The sequence below is a fragment of the Anolis sagrei genome, chromosome 1 (genome assembly GCF_037176765.1).
Source record: "Anolis sagrei isolate rAnoSag1 chromosome 1, rAnoSag1.mat, whole genome shotgun sequence".
Lineage (NCBI taxonomy): Eukaryota > Metazoa > Chordata > Lepidosauria > Squamata > Dactyloidae > Anolis > Anolis sagrei.
The window spans coordinates 140,646,409-140,654,913 of NC_090021.1; positions in this window are offsets into that span (position 1 = coordinate 140,646,409).

Sequence of the window (8,505 nt, forward strand, 5' to 3'; positions counted from 1 at the left end):
AAGCTTTTAAACAGAGGTTGGATGGCCTTCTGTCGGGGGTGCTTTGAATGCAATTTTCCTGCTTCTTGGCAGGGGGTTGGACTGGATGGCCCATGAGGTCTCTTCCAACTCTATGATTCTATGATTCCAGTGCCAGTCCAAAGAACGTCTGCTCCTGACTTGCCCTGAAATAACTGATCAGTGTAGACAAGAGTATGTTCTCTTGAAGTTTTAGAGTATAGCCCCCACTGTCCTGCCAGCATGACCAGTGAAAAATGTCTTTAAAGACAGTCCAAAAGATGTGGAGAGAACCATGCACCTGCCCATATTCTAATATGAGCTCTTGCTTCATGTGGGGACAGTGAGGAGTAAACCCAACCAGTGCATGCCTTACAAACTCAAAGCAGGCTTGAAAATCCTATATAATTTTCTGCACACAGAGCTGTACTTCTGCAGAGAATCTGATAGGATACATTGATGTTCCTTCATTGGCTTGGCACTCTGCCTAACTTTGTTGTATCTCCAAAGTTATGATGCAGTGCTGTAGATCTCTAGATGACTTTCCCCTAAGGGAATACTCACAGCTTCCCTGGGAACTCAGCTTTGGTCACTGCTTTCCTTGCAGGAGTTTCACTGCCTAGCCAGGGAGGGGAAGCTTTCTGAATGATTGTGCAGAAGCCGTGCCAGCTCTAGAGATTGATTGCCATTGCCTAAGCAGTGGGAGATGCCATGAACAGCACTTATCACAATATGTGGGCTTGTCGACTACTGGGGAATTTGGGCCTGCTGATAAGTCAGTACATAGAGACGGGGAATTGTTGGCTCTTCAGATGTTTTGGCTTCCAATTCCTATTTGCCTCAACAAGCATGGATAAATACCAGGGATTGTGGGGTTTGCTGCCCAAACCGTCTTGAAAGACCACAACAGGCAATGATTACTTGCTTTCATGCTACTATCAAAGTCCTACAAGCTACAAGCTGGGTAGATGCGGGGAATGCCGTGGATGTAGAGTACCTGGATTTCAGTAAAGCCTTCGACAAGGTCCCCCATGACCTTCTGGCAAGGAAACTAGTCCAATGTGGGCTAGGCAAAACTACAGTGAGGTGGATCTGTAATTGGTTAAGTGGACGAACACAGAGAGTGCTCACTAATGCTTCCTCTTCATCTTGGAAAGAAGTGACGAGCGGAGTGCCGCAGGGTTCCGTCCTGGGCCCGGTCCTGTTCAACATCTTTATTAATGACTTAGATGAAGGGCTAGAAGGCATGATCATCAAGTTTGCAGACGACACCAAATTGGGAGGGATAGCCAATAGTCCAGAGGACAGGAGCAGAATTCAAAACGATCTTGACAGATTAGAGAGATGGGCCAAAACTAACAAAATGAAGTTCAACAGTGACAAATGCAAGATACTCCACTTTGGCAGAAAAAATGAAATGCAAAGATACAGAATGGGGGACGCCTGGCTCGAGAGCAGTACGTGTGAAAAAGATCTTGGAGTCCTCGTAGACAACAAGTTAAACAGGAGCCAACAATGTGATGTGGCGGCAAAAAAAGCCAATGGGATTTTGGCCTGCATCAATAGGAGCATAGTGTCTAGATCTAAGGAAGTAATGCTACCCCTCTATTCTGCTTTGGTTAGACCACATCTGGAATATTGTGTCCAATTCTGGGCACCACAATTGAAGAGAGATATTGACAAGCTGGAATGTGTCCAGAGGAGGGCGACTAAAATGATCAAGGGTCTGGAGAACAAGCCCTATGAGGAGCGGCTTAGGGAACTGGGCATGTTTAGCCTGAAGAAGAGAAGGCTGAGAGGAGATATGATAGCCATGTATAAATATGTGAGAGGAAGCCACAGGGAGGAGGGAGCAAGCTTGTTTTCTGCTTCCTTGGAGACTAGGACGCGGAACAATGGCTTCAAGCTACAAGAGAGGAGATTCCATCTGAACATTAGGAAGAACTTCCTGACTGTGAGAGCCGTTCAGCAGTGGAACTCTCTGCCCCGGAGTGTGGTGGAGGCTCCTTCTTTGGAAGCTTTTAAGCAGAGGCTGGATGGCCATCTGTCAGGGGTGATTTGAATGCAATATTCCTGCTTCTTGGCAGGGGGTTGGACTGGATGGCCCTTGAGGTCTCTTCCAACTCTTTGATTCTATGATTCTATGATTCTATGATCCTTCACCGGTTTGCCAGTCTGATGCAATCTTTAGCATCTCTATGTCTGGGGGAAGTCCAGACATAGCACTAAAACACTCATTCCTTTGTGAAGCTTGTTGAGTGAGCTTGGGCCACTTACTTTCTTTCAGCCAAATCTACAGGGTGGTTAAGAGGCCAAATTTAGAGGAGAGGAAACCGTGGTCCGCAAGATTTAAATATGGTCCACAGACCCAATGTTACTACACCATTGCAACGAGAGCAACTGGTCCCGTGGAACCCTCTTATAGTGCTGAGGCTTATTAAATATGGATTTCTGTGGGCAAGCAGATGGCAACTACTGGATGGCATACGTTCTGTATCAGAAACTAGAGCTGATGTGGTCTATCCAATGCAATTTTCTGAATCAGCACCACAAATAACCAAACCAAATCTAAAGTTGGCCAAAAACCAATTTGTAACCCTTTTGGTACTAATGTTGGGAAGTGGTCCCTGGTCAAAGTGATCTCTGTCAAAAACAGGTTGGAAACCATTGGAATAGAGCCATGGAATCAATTAGCATGATTCATCCGTCAAATCTATATAAATAAAAATGTAATGTTTGTTTGTGGGATTAGCATAACTCAAATACCACTGGATGAATTGACACCAAATCCGGACACAAGACACCTATCAGGCCAACGAGTGACCATAACTCATAAAAACACTGAAAAACACAACAGAAGTGACTTAAAAAGCTAAAAACAAAAAATACACTACTCTGCAGGTGCAAAACCACATATATACACACGCAAACACACATATATACACATATACAAAAATATATACACATATACAAAAATATATACACACACAAAACACATATACACAGACTAGGCCACAGCAACGCATGGCAGGGGACAGCCAGTAGTTGAATAAATGCGTCTGCTACAGCTGGAACTAACCAACAGGGTTCCAGTCCATGTAAGCCATCTTTTACACTGTGAAGGAAGGGAGGATAAATAAGAGACAAGTTTGGAATAAAACATGGTTCTGGCTTAGTTGCTTTCAAAATACGCATATGCAGATAAGAAATCTACATGCATACATGGGAACACACATGGAGCAAAAGCAGGCAAAAGGAGTGTGAAAAAGAAGAAATCTTAAGACAAAGCTTTCGTTCCAAACAAACTATCTTACTTTAGTTAAACAGTGTTTTGTACATGAAGGTACCTTCCTTCTGCTGTTACTTAGGAGTACAGCAGAGTCTCGCTTATCCAACCTTCGCTCATCCAACATTCTGTATTATCCAACACAGTCTGCCTCCTGCCCGGATCCACAGCTGTTTCATTGCATTGCTATGTTTGGGACTAAATTCATACATACAGCAATCGTTCCAGGAGTTGCATGTGACATCTGTAGACAGTCCACGTTTCGCAGGCATATAGCAGGGTTGGGAGGACAATAGCTTTATAAACAAGCACCTTGGTATCCCTACGGCTGTCCCAGTCCTCAAACACTCTCTGCTTCATTTTGAAAAATGCTGCGCTTGCAGAACTCAGGCAGTGTTGTATTTCGGTGTCGATGTTGACTTTGGTGGAGAGGTGGCTGCCAAGGTAGCAGAAATGATCAACATTTTCTAATTTTACATAATTACACCATTAAGCTGCATCGCTGGCATTGGAGAGGGATTGGCTGGTGACTGCTGGAAGAGCACTTTGGTTTTCTCGATGTTCAATGACAGGCCGAGCTTCTCATATGCTTCTGCGAAGGTGTTTAGAGTGGCTTATAGATCTTCTTTTGAATGCGCACAGATGACATTGTCATCAGCATACTGGAGTTCTATAACAGATGTTGTTGTAACCTTGGTTTTGGCTTTCAGTCTGCTGAGGTTAAATGGCTTGCCATCTGTCCAATAGATGATTTCCACTCCGCTGGGAAGCTTCCCATCAACAAGATGAAGTATCATAGCGATGAAGGTGGAGAATAGAGTTGGCGCAATAACATCGCCATAACATCGCAATAACATGGTCATTGCCAGTGGGTTAGGATTAAGGTTAAGGCCTTTGTCTCTTGTGGTCTCTGCTGCTCCTACTGATCACCACTCCCAATAAATGTATCTAAAACCAACACATCATGAACCCATTGTTTACCTGCAGGAGAGGTAATCCTCCTTAGTTGTGTTGTCCAGATAATAGGAGACCTCTTTATCACAGCCATATATTGGCATATACACCATATGAATATGTTTTTTTAAAAAATATATAAGAAACATCCTGTTTTGAAGAGCTTATGTCTGACTTGCTCTTGCCTGATAATGAGGGCTGCCACGTCTATGTACAGAGTGCATGTTCCCAAATAAATTTATACCCATTGGAGCTGGAACAGGCAGCCTCTTTCTAAAAGTGAATGGATAGCACTTGGCTTTCTATCGATCGGGTTATTTTAAGGCTAATAGCTAATAGCCCTTCCTTACTGGACTTGGAAATATTTGTTACTTTTTGCAGATTCTACCGCTTTGGCTCATGCTATTAAGTTGCAGAAGTAATTATAGACATTGATTTTCCTTCTGGTGGCATTTTGGTTGTTTATCTTCAATCAGAGAGGGAGAAAATGAAGGGATTTTACAGGAAATGTTCCCCAGAGAACAGCATGTGATTATTAGAAGCAGTAAAACACTAGAGCTTTGGAAGACGTCAGAGTTTTGGCAACGTGCGCTGGAGATGGCTTAAAAGAAAAGCCTGCGCTCGCCTTTTAAACAATTCCTGTTTGATAGAGTTAGGTTACTGTAAAGCTAACTCTCCCCCAAGAGCAAAGGGAGAGAAGGAACAATATTCCATAGGTGTCACATGTTTCTGTTTGAGCTGTCACTCAGGGCCTCTAAAGCAGATGCAAACAGATTGCAGCAACAGTTAATAACCGGCAATGGCTAATTGGGTTTGAAAGGTGAGGAAGGAGGAACAGAGTAAAGAACAAGGGAAAAATGTTGACTGCATGAAATTAGCACTCAATGTTTCTGCAGTGTAGAACCTCCCACTCCTCCCCTCACCCTCTTCTTCTCCTCCTCCTCTTCCTCCTCTTCTTCATTTTCTCTTTTCCTTCTCTTCTGTTCTTCTTCTTCTCCCTCCTTCTCGTCCTCCTCTGTTCTTCTTCTCCCTCCTCCTCATTTTCTCTTTTCCTTCTCCTCTTCTGTTCTTCTCCCTCCTTTTCCTCCTCCTCCGTTCTTCTTCTCCCCCCTCCTCCTCTTCCTCATTTTCTCCTTTCCTTCTCCTCTTCTGTTCTTCTTCTCCCTCCTCCTTCTCTTCTTTCCTCCTTCTCTGTTCTTCTTCTTCTTCCTCCTCCTCCTCATCTCTTCTCCTCCTCATCTCTTCTCCTCCTCCTCAGTTCTCCTTCTCCTCCTCTTCCTCATTTTCTCTTTTCCTTCTCCTCTTCTGTTCTTCTCCCTCCTCCTCTTCATCATCTCTCCTCCTCCTCCTCTGTTCTTCTCCCTCCTCTTCTTCTTCCTCATTTTCTCTTTCCCTTCTCATCTTCTGTTCTTCTTCTTATGCCTCCTCCTTCTCATCTTGTCTCCTCCTCCTCTGTTCTTCTTCCTTTCCTCCTCCTCCTCTCATCTCCTCCTCCTCCTCTCCTCCTGCTCTTCTTCTTCTTCTTCTCTTCTTCCTCCTCCACCTCTTCCTCCTCCTCCTCCTCCCTCTCCCCCCCTCCTCTTCTTTAAATTCCCACATTGAGAGGAATGAAGGCCAGTGGCCTGAATCCATCACTTGCTTTTAAAATCCAGCTACGGACTACAGGTTTCCACCCTGGACTATCCAGATTTTGGGGAGACATTCCACAGAAAAGTGTGGTTTGGCATTTCTCAACTGGAACCAATAAGGAATGCTGTTTGAATTCCCGTTTTTTCATCACAGTCTTTCTTCTGAGGTTTTCTTGCTCATTCCGATGATATATGTGAGGAAACCTGGTGCCCAGGCAGCACCGCAGTTGGTATGACTAAGAGTACATTCAGACTGATTAAAAAGTCCAGAAAGTCCTAGATTTTGCTCCTGTTCTTCCGATTGGAGACCCATACACGTTTTGTTTATCTCAGATTTTTTTTTCGTCAGTTCCCATGTGGTCAGAGACTTTTTAATATCAGCTTCACAGGCCAGTTTATTTTAATTCAGTATAAAATCAAAAAGAACAGGAACAAAGCCTGGGACTTTTCAGTCAATCTGGATGTGCCCAGGGTGCTCCTGTAAATCCCCAGCTCTGCTCACAAATGCAGCCACAGCCCAGGAGCCATTTTTAAAATCCATGCCAGTTGTTGGTGTCCATGCAGCACAGTGCTCTTGAGAATCTGTGCAATGGCAGCAGGAAAACAGGCCGTTGTCTCCTGTTCTTCCATCACAGTTTGCATTTATATCTTTTAAAAAAACTTTCAGTTCACTTTTAAGCTGGTAGAAAGCCTTGGGATGACATTCTCTCTGCCTGATGGTTAGGCAGTGATGCTTGTGAAATATTAAGGGAGCGGGACTGTGCTGACAAGGAAGCACACAATAGGGAATATACTTGAACTCCCAATCTGATTTCAAGAGTTGGATTTTTCTGTGTGCTTCATGTTAAGGTCAAGGACATGGAGATCACCAACTCTGAGGATTCTCCTGGGTTGGCACCATTTGCCTGAAGACTGGGACATGATTTCTAAGAATAAATTCTGCAGAGTAAACCTGACAAGTGGACTCACAATAATTGTAAGTGCAACGGTCGCTAAAGTGCAGAAGGGATCTTGCCAAATAAAGTATTTAGAAGACAAGTACTATGGAGTTGCAGGATGTGGACAGAAGATGTCTTGTTCTCTTCTTATTCCTCAGCTCTTCAAGAATTGTGTTTCTGAAACTGCTAGACTTTTTTTTCCTTTGGACTCTGAGAGAGGCTTCCCACAAACAGGACGTAAAAACATTTTTCTCTAAGGAGGAAAAAAAATGCCCCTCACCAGTTCTTAAACCAGTGTCAGGACTCTGCAATCTCTCAGAAGCTCCGTTTATATCTCATCCAATGCTGTCTACAGCCCATGGGCACTGCTGTCCATCCTGCACGAGGCCAAATTCGAGTAGCCATGGCCGTGGTGGAAGATGGAGCAGCCCTGCCTCTCCTGTTTTGGTCTGTACCTTTGCCAAATGACCTACCAGTCCAGTTTCCTTCCTTCCAGTATGTTGTGTAGTCCTTTGCCTCAGACAGGAAGATGTCTTTGGCAGGACCCATGGTGAAACTCTTCTAGGCAGGTTTAGCTTAAAGAAGAGAAGGTTGAGAGGAGACATAATAGCCATGTTTAAATATTTTTAAAAATAATCTCTATTATTATTCCAGTGTATAACAATTAAAATTTTATATAGAAGAAGAAGAGAAAAAAGTCTAAGCATAGAGTATATATACGTACATTTACATATTTTTATATGTTTCTGTATACATATAGGAAGAAAGTGAGAAAGGTAAGAAAGGTAGGGAAGGCAGAACAAAACAGAACACACAAAAAAACCCAAACAAAAACAAACAAAAAAGCCATGTTTAAATATTTGATAGCTTGTCATATTAAAGGTGATGAGGAGATATTGGAAAAATAGATATTGATTTATGTATACATTGTATGTACTTTACAAGCATTGAAATGTATAGAAAAATCAGGCTCTCTCTGTATCAGAAACCCAAGCTGACAGGACAAGCAAGCTGCGTCCAGGCACAGCAAGAGGGAGGACAACATTCCAGGGGAGATAAGCCCATCCTAGTAGCAAGGGAGATAAGTAGCAAGGGAGACTAGGATGGGAGATAAGCCCATCCTAGTAGACTGGTTCAACTAGGCTCTAAGAGAGGAGCCTATATCTCCCTCATGACAGATCAAAGTAGGCCCCTTGATTGATGAATGTAAGCTGTATGCTGCTGCTAGAAAGAAATACACAGAGACATGCCTTTTTATGTTTATGTTTATGATTTTATTATGTATTGATGTTTTTAATTAATTGTTGTAACTGTTTTTATCTGTATTGCTGTGAATCGTTTTGGGCATCTAATTGTGCCCCCATTGTAAGCCGCCCTGAGTCCCCCCCGGGGTGAGAAGGGCGGGGTATAAGTAAATGAAATAAATAAATAAATAAATAAATTTTGTATGTTGGAAGATAGAATTTGATATTCCTGTGATGCTAAAGTGACGTAGAGAATGACGTCAATGTATGTAGAAGCATGTTCTTTGTTTGCCTGCAATTTGAGAGTATAAAAAAAACCCCGTCAACACCTATATCGGGGCTCTAAATGCTTTTGGACATAGCTCCACTCCAGAGCCCCAGCTGGAAATAAGATCAGTGCTTTTGAGACCTCCAGAACTCTCTTTGTCTCTTTTCCTCAAATCTTCTTCCTGCCATTT